Here is a 9,474-nt window from a genome sequence, read left to right on the forward strand (position 1 = left end):
CTATGTAACAATGCTTTCCGTAAGAGACACACTGCTGACAACTTCTTATGGAAACTGAGGGACATCATTTCTCAATGGCTTACCCCAATTAGACTCACCTGGGGATTTGTGATATCGGACAACGCCACCAATATTGTGCGTGCATTACATCTGAGCAAATTCCAGCACATCCCATGTTTTGCACATACAATTAATTTGGTGGTGCAGATGGAGGAGAAGCAAAATGCAATTAAAGCCTATACATCCACCTACGATAAAGGCAAATGAGGGGGAATGCACCTGACTCAAGCACAGTGGAGAATGATTTCCGTCTTGTGCAAGGTTCTACAACCCTTCGAACTTGCCACACGTGAAGTCAGTTCAGACACTGCCAGCTTGGGTCAGGTTATTCCCCTCATCAGGCTTTTGCAGAAGCAGCTGGAGAAATTGAAGGAGGAGCTAAGACAGAGCGATTCCGCATAGTATGTGGGACTTGTGGATGAAGCCCTTCATTCGCTTTGCCAGGATTCAAGGGTGGTCAATCTGTTGAAATCAGAGCACTAAATTTTGGCCACCGTGCTCGATCCTAGGTTTAAAGTCTACGTTGTATCTTTCTTTCCAGCAGACACAAGTGTGCAGAGGTGCAAAGACCTGCTGGTTAGTAAATTGTCAACTCAAGCGGAATGTGACCCGTAAACAGCTCCTCCTTCATTTTCTCCCACAACTGGGGCTGCGAGGAAAAGGATAAGATTTCCTGTCCCACCTGCTGTTGGTGATGCAGGGCAGTCAGGTGCGAGTGCTGACATCTGGTCTGGACTGAAGGACCTGCCAATGATTACTGTCATGTCTACTGTCACTGCATATGATTCTGTCACTATTGAAAGAATGGTGGAGGATTATATGAGTGACAGCATCCAAGTAGGCATGTCAGACAGTCCGTACGTATACTGGCAGGAAGAAGAGGCAATTTGGAGGCCCTTGCACAAACTGGCTTTATTTTACCTAAGTTGCCCCCCATCCAGTGTGTACTCCGAAAGAGTGTTTAGTGCAACCGGTAACCTTGTCAGCGATCGGCTTAGGAGGTTACTTCCACAAAATGTGGAGAAAAATGATGTTCATCAAAATGATTTATAACTTCCTTAATACTCTGTGAGGAGGGGGATGCACGCAATGAAAGGGGTGATGAATCGGAGGATGAGGTCGACATCTTGACTCTGCAGAGCCAGTTTGTGCAAGGAGAGATTGATTGCTTCTTTTTTGGTGGGGGCCCAAACAAACCAGTCATTTCAGCCACAGTCGTGTGGCAGACCCTATCGCTGAAATGATTGGTTTGTTAAAGTGTGCATGTCCTGTTTATACAACATAAGGGTGGGTGGGAGGGTCCAAGGACAATACCATCTTGCACCTCTTTTTCTTCTTTGCATGTGCCAGGTGTTTGTAACGCACACTTGTCTTGCTTAGCTTAGTCAGCTACCTCATTGCACCACTTTTACTTATTTGCATCATGTGCTATTTGGGGCCTAGTTTTTTTAAGTGCCATACTGTTTGCAACTGCATTGCCACTCCTAGATGGGCCAGGTGTTTGTCCTGCACACTTGTGTCACTTAGCTTAGTCGTACAGCTACCTCATTGCACCTCTTTTTCTTCTTTGCATGATGTGCTGTTTGGGGCCTATTTTTTAAATCTGCCATCCTGTCTGCCACTGCAGTGCCACTCCTAGATGGGCCAGGTGTTTGTGCCGCATACTTGTGTCGCTTAGTTTAGTCATACAGCCACCTCGGTGCAACCTTTTGGCCATGAAACAATATTGTGAGGTGTGAGGTGTTCAGAATAGACTGGAAATGAGTGGAAATGAATGTTATTGAGGTTAATGCTACCGTAGGATCAAAATTACCCTGAAATTCTGTTATTTTAGCTGTTTTTATGTTTTTTTCAAAAATCATCCAGATCCAAAACCAGAACGCGAAAGGGTAGTTTTGGCAAAACCAATCCAGATCCAAAACACAAGGATGGAACCAGAACCAAAACCAAAACACGAAACGGCCCGCCGCACATCTGTACTAAAAATGGCCCAAAGCCAATCATAGTGTAGTATTTCATGATATAGATATAGACCTATGGGCTTGAAAACTAATTAAGAAATATTCAATCACGTTTGTCATATGAGTAAACAGGACTTGGAAATAACAGCAGCATTCTTTCACCACTGTAGTGGTTTTCCCTCCTGATCCTCCAGTGCCGGTACTGTTCCAGGTAATGCTCACTCAAAAACTGGAACTAGCAACGCGTTTCATTGAACAATAACTCCAAAAAGCATAAGCTTATGTATACAATCTGTGTGATATGATATGTGTATGTAGATAGATAGATAGATAGATAGATAGATAGATAGATAGACAGATAAACTAATACTTCTTACTGTCTACCAATATGTGTTTCAAGACAGCTTTAGGTCCGTGACTCCCCCTCCCTTACCCACTTTTTTTTTCCCATCACATTGATTTATCTTTGTTCACAATGTTTTCCTATTTATACCCCTGTCCCATATATAGTGTAAGTATCTATCTTTAAATAAAGCTTTATGCCTTTGACTCCACCTCAACTACCCTCTCTCCAACCCCTTGTCACACTCATTGATTTTTGTTGGAAATATTGTATTGTTTAAGTGATGAATGAACAATGAAGTACTATACATTATGTATAGTGTAGGATGTCGCAGTTTTTGCCGTACGCCCGATATTGTGCTGTATTGTATGACTGATTCAGTTTGCATGATGTATTGTGCTTCAGCTGCCCTGGGATGCAGTAAATGTGAATGTGATGTAATGACTTTTGTCCAAAATTATATATACTTTATGCAAACAAAATATTTTTTTTTATAAAAATATGACCTTTATTATCTTAGTATCTAGAAGTGTAGGAAGTACATAAAAGAATCATAGTCTATTTTTCTAGACTAAGAACAGCTTTTCATTGCTTAAAAACAAAATACACACAGTATAACAGAGTAGCCTAACTTGCATTATTACTTCAATAATTAATGAGTTATCTAATAGATGGAGGTGAATTTCTATAAATATTAGAGTAATAGTTAATATTATACAATAAAACGTTCAAGTCAAAGTTAGTAACACTAGACAACTAGCGATATTTTGAAGCATTTTATCTTATATACCGTAGCAAAATTTGTTTTGTGGACGGGTCTTGCGATCCGTCATATTCTGCAGCCGAACCAACCCATCCATGGGGGTCATTCTGACCCGTTCGCACACAGCGATTTGTCGCTGTGGTGTGAACAGGTCCGAAATACGCATGCGCGGCAGCCGCAGTGCGCGTCGTTGCCCGGCGACCGTTACGTCGCGTCCTACGAAGGAAGCGGTCGCAGAGCCGACCGCAAAGAAGATTAACAGAAAGAAGGCGTACCTGGGCGTATCCGGACCGTTAAAGACCGTTTTCGGGGAGTGGAGAAGAAAACGCAGGCGTGTCCAGCAGAACGGAGGGCAGATGTCTGACGTCAAAGCCGAGCCCAGCATCGCAGAGATTGTCGCACAGGGTAAGTATGTCCATGTCTAATCTTCTTTTGCTTTAAAATTTTTTAGCTTTTAGCAGTCCTGCTAAGCTAAAATACATTCCCCCATAGGCGTGGACTAGTTGATCGGAGCAGCAGCAAAAAGTTGCTAGCTGCGATCAACTCGGAATGATCACCCATGAGCGATTCCAGAATATACACAAATCAGATGCATCTCTACTTCTGGCTGAATGGGGGCAACTTGGTGGCAAAATGGCAGTCTCCCTCTCTGGGGGGGTGACCTTAAGCGAGTACGTAAGAGACCCTCTTATGGGCGTGTTTTGGGAGAGTCATGTGCAGTGGTGACTCCAGGGGTGGAGTTGTAGCGAAGTACAAATTTCAAATAGGGGAGCCAAACCACTTGCCACCAACTGTCACCCCAAACTGACTCACTGGCAGTGGGTGTGGCTCCCCTCTCTTTGACCTTTGAACTGCGCTGCAGCCCCGCCTCTGGAGCCGCCGCTTGTCATGGACGTGCAAATACATGTGGCTGCATTCGCTTTTGCAGCACCACAGCCACAGAGGACATATATTAGGAGGATTTGAGGTGGATACATTGCATGAGCTTGATGGGTCGATGGTGAAATGCTTTTATGGTAGGTGAATGCTGAGAATGCAGATACGCATGAATAGCATCAACCTCTAAATCAAACCAATAGGCTCTGTTTAGTGAGGGCGTGTTGGGTTTGCGTAACAGACCTGTGAGCTATGGTGAGCTGTGGGAATCAGTGGCGGATCCAGGGGGGGGGGGCACTCGGGCCCGTGCCCCCCCTGTCATTTCTGGCCTCCGTCCCGTTCTCCCCCGGCACCGCACAGGGAGATGACGGGCGCCCGCTGAGATTGTGTTACCAGCGGGCGCCCGTCTCCCTGCACAGCGGCAGCCGGAGGCAGGAGCTCAGTACTGAGCTCCGGCTTCCGGCGCTGTCACTGTGCGCTATGGGAGAGACGTCAGTCATGACGTCTCTCTCATAGTGCTGCTGAGTGACTGAGGAGTGGACGCCCGGGGAGGAGGAGGACTTCAGCGGCGTGGGAACGGGGCTCGGTAAGTATGTTTTTTATTTCCTTAATGCAGCGGGGGCATCTCCTGGGGGCAAACTACGGGGGACATTACTACTGGGGGGGCATCAACAAGGGGCATTACTACTGGGGGGGGGGAACTACTGGGGGCATTATAACTGGGGGGCATCTACTGGGGGCATCACTACTGAGGGGTCATCTATTGGGGGCAGCTACTGGGGGACATTTTTACTGGGGGCCATCTACTGGGGTATTACTACAGGGGGGTCATCTATTGGGGCAAACTCGTAGGGGGCATTATTACTGGGGGGTCATCTATTGGGGGCAGCTACTGGGGCATTATTACTGGGGGGCAGCTACTGGGGCATTATTACTGGGGGGCATCTACTGGGGGGCATTACTACTGGGGGGTCATCTATTGGGGGCAGCTACTGGGGGGCAGCTACTGGGGGCATTATTACTGGGGGGCATCTACTGGGGCATTACTACTGGGAGGTCATCTATTGGGGGCAAACTCATAAGGGGCATTACTACTGGAGGCAAACTACTGGAGGACATTATTACTGGGGGGCATCTACTGGGGGCAAACTACTGGGGGCCAACTACAAAGGTGCCAACTACTGGCGGCGTAACTACAGGGGCATTACTACTGGCGGCTTAACTACAGGGGCATTACTACTTGGGGGCTAAACTACAGGGGGGCCAAACTACTGGGGGCTTAACTACAGGGGCCAAACTACTGGGGGATAACTACAGGGGCCAAACTACTGGGGGCATTACTACTGAAGGCTAAGCTACAAGGGGGCTTACCTACAGGGACTAAGCTACAATGGGGCAAACTACAGGGGGGCATTACTACCGGTGGCTAAACTACTGGGGGCATTACCACTGGGAGGCTAAACTAAGGGGGGGGGGGTAAACTACTGGGGTCATGACTGCAGGGGAATTACCACTGGGGGCATAATGACTGGGGGCATTACTACAGGCAACATTACTACTGGGGGCAATACGGGCATTGCAAAAGGGGCACCACTACTTGGGGGTAGAGATGTGCACCGGATATTTTTCGGGTTTTGTGTTTTGGTTTTGGGTTCGGTTCCGCGGCCGTGTTTTGGGTTCGAACGCGTTTTGGCAAAACCTCACCGAATTTTTTTTGTCGGATTCGGGTGTGTTTTGGATTCGGGTGTTTTTTTCAAAAAACCCTAAAAAACAGCTTAAATCATAGAATTTGGGGGTCATTTTGATCCCAAAGTATTATTAACCTCAATAACCATAATTTCCACTCATTTTCAGTCTATTCTGAACACCTCACACCTCACAATATTATTTTTAGTCCTAAAATTTGCACCGAGGTCGCTGGATGACTAAGCTCAGCGACCCAAGTGGCCGACACAAACACCTGGCCCATCTAGGAGTGGCACTGCAGTGTCACGCAGGATGGCCCTTCCAAAAAACACTCCCCAAACAGCACATGACGCAAAGAAAAAAAGAGGCGCAATGAGGTAGCTGTGTGACTAAGCTCAGCGACCCAAGTGGCCGACACAAACACCTGGCCCATCTAGGAGTGGCACTGCAGTGTCAGGCAGGATGGCCCTTCCAAAAAACACTCCCCAAACAGCACATGACGCAAAGAAAAAAAGAGGCGCAATGAGGTAGCTGTGTGAGTAAGCTCGGCGACCCTAGTGGCCGACACAAACACCTGGCCCATCTAGGAGTGGCACTGCAGTGTCAGGCAGGATGGCCCTTCCAAAAAACACTCCCCAAACAGCACATGACGCAAAGAAAAAAAGAGGCGCAATGAGGTAGCTGTGTGAGTAAGCTAAGCGACCCTAGTGGCCGACACAAACACCTGGCAAATCTAGGAGTGGCACTGCAGTGTCAGGCAGGATGGCCCTTCCAAAAAACACTCCCCAAACAGCACATGACGCAAAGAAAAAAAGAGGCGCAATGAGGTAGCTGTGTGAGTAAGCTCAGCAACCCTAGTGGCCGACACAAACACCTGGCCCATCTAGGAGTGGCACTGCAGTGTCACGCAGGATGGCCCTTCAAAAAAACACTCCCCAAACAGCACATGACGCAAAGAAAAAAAGAGGCGCAATGAGGTAGCTGTGTGACTAAGCTCAGCGACCCAAGTGGCCGACACAAACACCTGGCCCATCTAGGAGTGGCACTGCAGTGTCACGCAGGCTGGTCCTTCCAAAAAACACTCCCCAAACAGCACATGACGCAAAGAAAAATGAAAGAAAAAAGAGGTGCAAGATGGAATTGTCCTTGGGCCCTCCCACCCACCCTTATGTTGTATAAACAGGACATGCACACTTTAACCAACCCATCATTTCAGTGACAGGGTCTGCCACACGACTGTGACTGAAATGACGGGTTGGTTTGGACCCCCACCAAAAAAGAAGCAATTAATCTCTCCTTGCACAAACTGGCTCTACAGAGGCAAGATGTCCACCTCATCATCATCCTCCGATTCATCACCGTGTACATCCCCCTCCTCACAGATTATCAATTTGTCCCCACTGGAATCCACCATCACAGCTCCCTGTGTACTTTGTGGAGGCAATTGCTGCTGGTGAATGTCTCCATGGAGGAATTGATTATAATTCATTTTAATGAACATCATCTTCTCCACATTTTCTGGAAGTAACCTCGTACGCCGATTGCTGACAAGGTGAGCGGCGGCACTAAACACTCTTTCGGAGTACACACTTGTGGGAGGGCAACTTAGGTAGAATAAAGCCAGTTTGTGCAAGGGCCTCCAAATTGCCTCTTTTTCCTGCCAGTATACGTACGGACTGTCTGACGTGCCTACTTGGATGCGGTCACTCATATAATCCTCCACCATTCTTTCAATGGGGAGAGAATCATATGCAGTGACAGTAGACGACATGTCCGTAATCGTTGGCAGGTCCTTCAGTCCGGACCAGATGTCAGCATCAGCAGTCGCTCCAGACTGCCCTGCATCACCGCCAGCGGGTGGGCTCGGAATTCTGAGCCTTTTCATCGCACCCGCAGTTGCGGGAGAATGTGAAGGAGGAGATGTTGACAGGTCGCGTTCCGCTTGACTTGACAATTTTCTCACCAGCAGTTCTTTGAACCCCTGCAGACTTGTGTCTGCCGGAAAGAGAGATCCAAGGTAGGTTTTAAATCTAGGATCGAGCACGGTGGCCAAAATGTAGTGCTCTGATTTCAACAGATTGACCACCCGTGAATCCTTGTTAAGCGAATTAAGGGCTCCATCCACAAGTCCCACATGCCTAGCGGAATCGCTCTGTGTTAGCTCCTCCTTCAATGTCTCCAGCTTCTTCTGCAAAAGCCTGATGAGGGGAATGACCTGACTCAGGCTGGCAGTGTCTGAACTGACTTCACGTGTGGCAAGTTCAAAAGGTTGCAGAACCTTGCACAACGTTGAAATCATTCTCCACTGTGCTTGAGACAGGTGCATTCCACCTCCTATATCGTGGTCAGTTGTATAGGCTTGAATGGCCTTTTGCTGCTCCTCCAACCTCTGAAGCATATAGAGGGTTGAATTCCACCTCGTTACCACTTCTTGCTTCAGATGATGGCAGGGCAGGTTCAGGCGTTTTTGGTGGTGCTCCAGTCTTCTGTACGTGGTGCCTGTACGCCGAAAGTGTCCCGCAATTCTTCTGGCCACCGACAGCATCTCTTGCACGCCCCTCTCGTTTTTTAAATAATTCTGCACCACCAAATTCAAGGTATGTGCAAAACATGGGACGTGCTGGAATTTGCCCATATTTAATGCACACACAATATTGCTGGCGTTGTCCGATGCCACAAATCCACAGGAGAGTCCAATTGGGGTAAGCCATTCTGCGATGATCTTCCTCAGTTGCCGTAAGAGGTTTTTAGCTGTGTGCATATTCTGGAAAGAGGTGATACAAAGCGTAGCCTGCCTAGGAAAGAGTTGGCGTTTGCGAGATGCTGCTACTGGTGCCGCCGCTGCTGTTCTTGCGGCGGGAGTCCATATATCTACCCAGTGGGCTGTCACAGTCATATAGTCCTGAGTCTGCCCTGCTCCACTTGTCCACATGTCCGTGGTTAAGTGGACATTGGGTACAACTGCATTTTTTAGGACACTGGTGAGTCTTTTTCTGAGGTCTGTGTACATTTTCGGTATCGCCTGCCTAGAGAAATGGAACCTAGATGGTATTTGGTACCGGGGACACAGTACCTCAAACAAGTCTATAGTTGGCTCTGCAGTAATGATGGATACCGGAACCACGTTTCTCACCGCCCAGGATGCCAAGGCCTCAGTTATCCGCTTTGCAGCAGGATGACTGCTGTGATATTTCATCTTCCTCGCAAAGGACTGTTGGACAGTCAATTGCTTGGTGGAAGTAGTAAAAGTGGTCTTACGACTTCCCCTCTGGGATGACCATCGACTCCCAGCAGCAACAACAGCAGCGCCAGCAGCAGTAGGCGTTACACGCAAGGATGCATCGGAGGAATCCCAGGCAGGAGAGGACTCGTCAGAATTGCCAGTGACATGGCCTGCAGGACTATTGGCATTCCTGGGGAAGGAGGAAATTGACACTGAGGGAGTTGGTGGGGTGGTTTGCGTGAGCTTGGTTACAAGAGGAAGGGATTTACTGGTCAGTGGACTGCTTCCGCTGTCGTCCAAAGTTTTTGAACTTGTCACTGACTTATGATGAATGCGCTGCAGGTGACGTATAAGGGAGGATGTTCCGAGGTGGTTAACATCCTTACCCCTACTTATTACAGCTTGACAAAGGCAACACACGGCTTGACAAATGTTGTCCGCATTTCTGTTGAAATACTTCCACACCGAAGAGCTGATTTTTTTGGTATTTTCACCAGGCATGTCAATGGCCATATTCCTCCCACGGACAACATGTGTCTCCCCGGGTGCCTGACTTAAACAA

This window comes from Pseudophryne corroboree, chromosome 5 (genome assembly GCF_028390025.1).
Source record: "Pseudophryne corroboree isolate aPseCor3 chromosome 5, aPseCor3.hap2, whole genome shotgun sequence".
Classification (NCBI taxonomy): domain Eukaryota; kingdom Metazoa; phylum Chordata; class Amphibia; order Anura; family Myobatrachidae; genus Pseudophryne; species Pseudophryne corroboree.